Below are 8,646 nucleotides of genomic sequence, written 5' to 3'. Positions count from 1 at the left end.
GCCAGCATTTCAACACAGTCCAAACATCTTTTGGGACATTTTGTTTGCACTAAAGGCGCAGACTAACGGACTAATTGCCATCAGTAGAGCCACACAGCTAGTATAGCCAAGCGAGGCACATCAAGATCACTGACCATTTAGCGGAAATCCTGAATTATACAGCCAAAGTGATTATGCATGAAATTCTTACATGTTAGCATAATATTAGTGAAATAATCTAAGGTAACATGCACAATCTGAGCATGCGGCAGAGAGCATGAATGACTTTCCCAATAGTGTCAATATTTCACCTTCCTGAGTCATATTAGTGCAAGAAACTGATGACTCCATTGGATAAATTTGGCTGCGGCCCTTCTCTCCTTGACTCACTAAATGAGCCGAGTGAAGGATGTTGTGCTCTTCTGCATAAACGCTCGCAGCAAAATAGAGTTTATTAAGACCCATAAAAAACAACATTAAAATTCACAACCAAGAAAGCGTCGCCTGACCCCTGGAGAATGATAAATTAGCTTGTGTTGCTCTGGTAAAACGACCATTTTATACCTTCATCTCCCCCCCGGAGCTGCTTCCCCTTCAGTGTGGCAGCACTGCAATGGGCCCTGGACCGGGAGGCTTTGGCAATGAGGTTTTTCTCCGATGATGCTAATATCATTCTGCTGGTTTCTCTTGTGAACGGAAATCAAATGACATTTCATTCAGTTATAGATCTGCTTCTCACATTCATTGTGCTGCTGGAAGTGAGCAAAGCGTGGAGCCACACATTTCTTCTCAATTCTGAATTAAAAACTAAAGTGTCTAGTGGTGTAATAGAAAGCAAGAGTCAAGCAATAAAATGTCTCGAGAAATCTTTGGGTTGATATGATCTGCTTAGGGCTTATTTCACTCATACCTTTGATTGTGTTCTACCTTTAACTTACCATTGAGAAGGGGCTTTCTGCAGCCTGTTCTGCTCTGCTTACCTGGCACAAGCTGCTGAGTACAGCCACCTCCTCATCATTAGTTTGAGCGATGGCTAAATAGATTTCCTGTGACAGTGGCATGCCAATTTCCCACAAGCAAAACATGCAGGTTCCTGAGCACCATTTGAGTGGGGATGGAGGAGAAAAATTGGCCCTTAATATAAGAAGTTGATTATATAAAATAAAAGCAACATTGTTAGTACAGGAAGTTGTGTTATTCTACAGCCCTCTCTCAACATGCAAAGCTGTTATTTTGTAAGAGTCAACCTTTAATGACGCTCTGCTACCAAAGTCCCTTGCGAATCATCACTAGCAACTCATTAGCACTATGCTAAGCTAATGGATCAGTAAATGGATTTTTATGTGGGCATAAATGCTAATTCGCTACACTGCGGCGCCGTTCAACAATGCTGTGTTTAGCAAGACAGTCTGAGCCTCGAGGGTGTGTTTGTGTCTCATTAGGCTCGGCCAGGGATCCATTCTGGATAGGGAAGACTCAGCAGCAAAACTGAAATACAGCGATGAAGGCCCGCAGTGCTGGAGCACTTATCCCTTGTGCTGGCCCTGATGGTTTTATTCAAGAGGAAAAAAGATATCCCACAAGTGCTGACACAATTGCTTTTTTAAAAGCACAAAAACAGCCAGTAAGATCAAGTGTCAGGTGTTATTGTGTTACATGGTGGTTGCTGCTAGCTGGGATTCACATAGACACAAGCTAAAGGCACTTGATAACACTCGAGCTACGATATATCTGAGGGAAAAAAATGCTCTCATGCAAGCATAGCATGACGAGTTTCGCCCCTCCACTGATCCCACTCTAGTGTTATTCCATGATGGTCAAACATTTACTGCATGGTTATTCGGCTGTAGCTACAATACATAGCATCACTTTTTTTATGTGTCAATTACAGGGCAATTCCCAGAGCTGATTGAGAAATGTAATCAGATTTTATGGCGGTAATCTGCGTTGAGAAGTGATCGTCTATGAAGTTCATATCTGCAACTACACATTTTAACAAATGTACAGGGTGGGCCATTTATATGGATACACCGTAATAACATGGCAATGGCTGGTGATATTAAAGTCCTGTTTGTGGCACATTAGTATATGTGAGGGGGCAAACTCCTCAAGATGGGTGGTGACCATGGTGGCCATTTAGAAGTCGGCCATCTTGGATACATCTTTTGTTTTTTCAATAGGAAGAGGGCCATGTGACACATCAAACTTAGTGGTAATGTCACAAGAAAAACAATGGTGTGCTTGGTTTCAGTGTGGCCACCATGAATGGCCACCATGGTCACCACCCAGGATGAGGAGTTTGCCCCCTCACATATACTAATGTGCCACAAACAGGACTTTAATATCACCAACCATTCCCATGTTATTACGGTGTATCCATATAAATGGCCCACCCGTTATAATAAGTGACATCAGATTTTCTTCAAACCTTTATCACACTCAATTTTTCCCTTTAACAAATGCTAGATAATCATAAAGATTATGTAAAAGTCATATTTTTATAACATCAATATATGATAGAATCCACATTACAAAGAGTTTTTATTCTGTCACAGTAGCTTCCTGACAGCTCACTGTCTGGTGTAGTAAAGGTTTTCTGATATCCAGTGAAATACTGTGCTGTAATGTAGATGGAATGGAGGAAAAATACCACATTTGTTGATCCCGACAGAAGCCCACATCCAAAACCCTGAGACAGCAAGACATACAAGGAAAGTGGAAGGAAGCAGCAGGGACAGGCCTTGTTGAAAGGACATCTCTGAGTGGGAGTTGAGTGGGAATACTGGCTCAGCAGCATCCGCAGAAACCACATGCCTCAGTCTTTTTACAGTCAGGTGGAACACCTAATATTCTTGATGGTACTAATGCTACATCATGACCTAGAAATATCACTCGCAGTGAGCCAATAAGAAAAACAGTGCCAATTCATAAATCAATAATAGCAAGGCAAAGCATTTTACGAATACCTTACTTCCCCTTAATTTTACATTTCTTTAAGATTTCCTGGAAAGAACTCGGTCATTTGAGAGAATACAGTAGAGCCAGCTGACTCAGGAGGCAGAGTGGCGGCCTCCGCTGATCAGTCCACTGCTCCACTGGCCCGCATGTCAAACTGTCCATTACTGGTTGAATGAAGAACAAAGTTCTGTGTGTAGGCTGCAGTGTAAAAATTTTTGAGTGGCCAATAAGATTAGAAAAACACTAAATGAATTCCACCGTAGAGCCACAGTTGTATAGAGTTTAATTAGTTTTACAGTAATTAGCAGGAAAGGTGGGTCTTAAGAGAGATTTACAGTAGAAATCCGATGCATTTACACTCTCGTACTTTACTCTAAATATATACAGTACGGTAGGCAAATTATCACCTAACTGGCTTTTGCTGTGACCAGTATATGCAAGGTCATGCTGGCTTAGCAGTTAATTAAAAATACTTACAAGCACTTACATTTAAAACTGCTTTTAGTTTCCCATTAATGAGGACTTTTTATAGACCTGTGAAAGAAAGCAAAAGCCTCATGAAATTTATAAAACTTTTCAACCTTTTATGCACAATGGGTTAAGTGGCTCTGAGCAATTAAGTAACTAAATAGGCATTAACATTTGGTAATTATATATTAAGCAGGGGTATAAGAGAGTATTAGTTCCTAAACAATGCCTTAGGGGTTCGCGTTGATTTCATATAGCCACACAGCTCTGAGTAAACTGTGACATAGAATAAATCAGATTAATATTTACTCTGCCTGTTTTAATTGTGAGAAGTATGGGAACATTTCTGATGCAATTATATGCAATTATAACTTGTAGCATTATATGTCAATATCCACTTGCCATATTGTGGAATAATACTAAAATAATAAAGACATAAGGCAACTTTTGTAAAGCGATATGTTATACAGTGAATAACTCGGTTGTCTGTAATGAAATCTATTCTCTACAGTTACTTCAGGTATAGTATTACACAATGCATTCAATATTTTTTTTCATTATTATCATAATTTATCTCATATACCGTTACTATATCATTTTCAGACTCTGGGTTTTTTTCAGCTATTTTTTAAAATAAATGCTGTCTGAGAAATACAAATATAATATCTATATACATTACAGCCATGTGTTGCCGGGAAAAAATCTGTCATAAAGATGATATACCGCCATAGAGAACCTTGTTGTTGCTTAGATGCTAGAAAGTGAAAGTAGTGGTCAAAAGGCACAGCTTTTACTTTGAAGGTCCCAAAAAGTTGTATGATAGTGCACTGAAAACCTCCTTGAGAATATTTTGGTTACAGATGTGGCCAACAAGAATTTGTATACAAAACACCAACTTGTCTGCAAACAGTTGCCAACTACTTGCGAAGTGGTAGGGAAATTATAAAAAGGGCACAACCTAGAAATGGACACCACGTGCTGTCAAACTTAGCAAGTTTTCGCATCCATGTCCGGAATCTTCCATGAAAACTATGGGCGACTGTAGCAACGTGCTATTAACCAAAGCAACCACAAGGAGGGTTTAGTGGTAATGCCCTCTGTGAATGATTTCACCAAGTGACAGCCAGCAACCTCTCAACAACAATACACATATTTGCCTAGCAACTGGAGGCTGTCAAGGGGTCGAAAACCAGTCGCTAGCCCTGTGTGACTGGGACCATACCAGACTTACTTTGATGACATGTTCTAGCATAAATACTTGTCAGATTTGGACATTTTTCAGATGCAGAGGCAGAGGAGGTTTATGTATGTCCATCTGTTCTTATCTATCATTGAGTAAAATCCGTCAGTGTTACTGTCCTGCTTAGAGTCACTGCAGCAGCTCCTGCACTGACAGTGAGGCAAAACAAAGGGACAATTTACTTACGGTGAGTGCCAACCATAGAAGTGATAAATAAAGGCAGCATGAAATCAAAGAAATGGGATCAGGTGGAAATTGGTATTTTCTCACAACACAGAAGACTGTGTACTGACCTGGAAAACACACGCACACACACACACACACACACACCAAATGCACAGTCCACAGCTTCTGGGAGCAGATGCTCTCTTTATATCCTCAAATGCATACATTAAGATGGAGATGTACAGGGCTTTGTAGTACAAAGAAATGAAAAAAGGGGAGCAAGGAGCAGGCACATTAACCGGAACACCTGTACATTATAATGCAACCAACTGCAATCACCCCTAGTAAAGTATCACCGTGGCGATTATTATTTTTGCAAATGGCTTGGAGAGATGTTATTCATCTGCAGACCATAGCTCGATGTGTTTGGAATGTGTTTATTGGAATTTTTTATTTGTATTCTTTTGGAAAAATATTACTGGCGTTCACGTTATTGTGTCCACTTCTTCTGCTTCTCTCAGACTGATGCCTTTTGTGCTACTGCTCCTCTATAACTCCTTAGAGTAAGACCCATAGAACAAAAAATACATTAGTTGGATATATATATATATATCAATATGTATGTATGTACATAATTTTAAATATATCAAGCATTTCTTGGCAAATAGCACATCTGGCCAGCCAAAACATTTCATATCAAAATATAGTCGGTTTAGACAAGGATTCGGAAATACATTTAATCACACATAAATCGATTTTAATTACAGAATTTTAACTTATGTGACAATACTGTTTCAATTTCAGTTTCAATTATATTTTATCCCCAATATAAATATTTCTATGTACTAAAGAAAAGACAAGAAGGAAGAAAGGAAAAGGCGAACCCAGGATTAAAATGAGATCCAACATCTGTAAAATCCCAAATGCTTCCTTTTTGCCAGATGGTGAGCTCTGGTCTGGGCGTGTCCCAAAAATATACAAGAGTATGAATAATGCATCGGATATGACTTATTTCACAGTGTATCTCTGGATGTTCCTACCCACTCACGCATACAGAAAAACATACACACACAAGCACACGTGTACTCACATATTCACACACGGACAGATGCAAACATGCACCCACACCCTTGTGCCCACGCACACATACACACACACACAGTATAGATCATTAAAACAAGCCAGGGGTCCACATCTGCTAAATGCTCCCAGTTGTGTGTACAAGATGTTCATTGACAAAAACTACTTTTCTAGTCTATGTTGGCACCACATAAAAAAAACCAAACAACATAAGGTATAAGCTAAGTCATCCAAAATGTCCACATTTCACCATCACGATCTCCATTCAGTGAGCAAAGACAGTCAACTCATCTGTCATCTCTTGTGTGACTTTCATGCTATTTCATAATATCCGTCCCGTTATGTGTATGCAGAGACATTGGCGGCTATGGCCTTGTAAAAATCTCACCCGGCCAAATGAGAGAAAGGTGTTAAAAGCTAGAATCCAACGGACAATATGGCCTGCCTCAACCTCTGTAAAGTCACGACTCAAGCAATGAACTGTCATTAAAGAAACTTGGCTGGAATATAACCTTGGATTGCTTCATGGCGGCGACTGTAAAGAAGATGAAGGGGCTGACTTTTGAAAGGCCTTGTGACAAGTCTAAATCAAGCCACAAAGGTATAAAAAGAATCTTCAAGGAGCTGTCCCCTGCAGATTGGGCAGTGGCAGACAAAAAGACAAAAAAAAAGGCCTTCAGTGAATTTTCCACTGGTTGTTCTGGGGTTTCTCATAGGGATTTTGTTCCATGATTAGCCCATGAAGTTGGGTGTGATGAACGTTCAATGCTGATGTTGTTACCATGCGGCCCTCGTGGAGTTTTCAGATGTTTCAGGTCTCTCACTGCGGTGACTGGAGATGTTATGGGTTATTTTATCTTTTATTTTTTATTATTGAAGGTCAGAGCCGATGTAAGTTTTGGGAGCCTCATTGGTGAACGGACAAAATATCTTGGGTGTAATGACTGGCCTCGGTTTCTTTAGCAACATAGATGTCAATGAACCTGCAGCAGAAGAAAGAAAGACAAAGACAAACGTGAGACACTAACTGTGAAGTTAGATCGTTTCAGACATGCGCCTTGTTATGCAAATGTGCAGACGATTTTCTGTGTTGTGTAGCCTTTTGAATTTTATGTCAAATTCCAACATTTTCCATGAACCTAATGCTATCGCATTAACAGCAGCAGCACAAAGCAGCCTTTATTGTCACTTTTGCCTGCTTGTGAAAAATTAACTTTTACTTTAGTAATCTAAATTAATTAGCAGATCCCTAGTGTAGTAGTTTACACACTTGCCTAACAAGCAAAAGATCCCCGGTTTAATCCCGGGAGGAGACACAAATCCCTTTGGGGTTGTGTCAGTAAGGGCATCCAGTGTAAAAATCTGCCAAATCAAACATGTGGAGCTACCTGCTGTGGTGACCCCTTGCGAATTAAGGGAGCAAGTCAAAAGCAGCTTTAATTAGATTATGGTTCCTGTGCACAGAGGAAAAGAAATAAACGCAGTCTTGTTTTTAATCATGTAACAACTAAATTAGCGTTTTCACTTCAGTAAAAAAAGAAAAAGAAAATGTGCCCTGATTTTTTTTTAGGGCATTCACTGCCTAACTGTGAGTATCAGAAACGCCTTTTCTTGGTGTCACATTTTTGTCAGGGCCAAACTGCAGTCCTCATTATTTTTTTAATCAAAAACAAAACCAGTTTAGTTAACAACAAAAACAGCCAATATACAGATTCAAAGGTGTTAAAGGAAAAAAAACTGCAAGACCAGCACCACCACCCACCCACCGACTTCCCTCCTTCCACTTTAATTTTCATATCCATGTCAGCTCCAGAAAAACACTTTACATACAGAATATGAGCCAATTATGAATTTAACGAGAGACTCAAATTAAGGTCTTGTCATTCTTTGCCTGTGCATTGTCTGACATTATGAAAACAGGCATCAGGACTCTGCGTTAGGCACACTTCAACATTTGTTTTGTTAATTCCATCAAATAAATGACAAATTTAATGAGGAATGTATTAATAGAACGTCCCTCACACTCAACGGTAACTGATTTATGCTTTGACATCCATCACCATTGAAGCCTGTGAGGGAACAGGAAACACCTTTTTTCCTGAATATAGTTACCTCTTTTCTTTTCTTTTGAAATCACTATTGCTTCCAGTGAATAAACACAGCACTGGTGTGACTCCACAGTTAATTATGCCACGTCTAAAAGGTAAAAAAAAATCTAATTATATGAGTTATGTGAAGAAATGGGTTCATATGTCATATATTCTTTTCTAGGTGGAATACGTTTCACCTGCGGTGAAATTCTGCAGTTAATGGCTTAATTTAGCCAATCATTTGATCAAAAAAACCATTTGAATGATAATAGAATTCTGCCATGAATATGTTATATGGATGAATCCATAAATGTTAATACATAAATGATTCAGGGTGACAGTGGACAAATGTGACACCCCAGGACTGACCACATAAATCATTCAGACACTTAAATATGAGTTGGCAAATCCACACAGAATTGCACAAATTCCCAGGGCTGGCAGATAAATATTTATGACGCCCCCAATTCCCCCCTTTCTCCCCGTCTTTGGTAATTGTGCGTGATTCATTTTGTTTTCTCAGTGGAAGAAGGAAAATCAATCTTAGAATATTGGCTATGAGACACACGGCACGCAGATTCCAAATGCCTGTTTTGTTTTGGGGGGTTTTTCTGTAGAATATAAAAGGTTCAGATATATTCAGTCAAGTTCTCCGATGAAGATTTC

General features: G+C 39.4%; 1 protein-coding gene across 1 annotated transcript in view; it reads right to left on the bottom strand.

The window, feature by feature from the left end:
* Positions 1-5,059: 5,059 nt before the first annotated feature.
* tafa5l (TAFA chemokine like family member 5, like) overlaps positions 5,060-8,646 on the bottom strand; it is a 56,946-nt gene continuing 53,359 nt past the window's right edge. Inside the window, exon 6 of the mRNA XM_080900093.1 lies at positions 5,060-6,873. The gene's annotated coding sequence lies outside the window, so the exon portion shown is untranslated. The remainder of the gene's footprint in view (positions 6,874-8,646) is intronic.

The sequence above is a fragment of the Rhamphochromis sp. 'chilingali' genome, assembly GCF_963969265.1.
Source record: "Rhamphochromis sp. 'chilingali' genome assembly, chromosome: 12".
Classification (NCBI taxonomy): domain Eukaryota; kingdom Metazoa; phylum Chordata; class Actinopteri; order Cichliformes; family Cichlidae; genus Rhamphochromis; species Rhamphochromis sp. 'chilingali'.
This window is presented reverse-complemented; position numbering and strand designations above follow the sequence as displayed.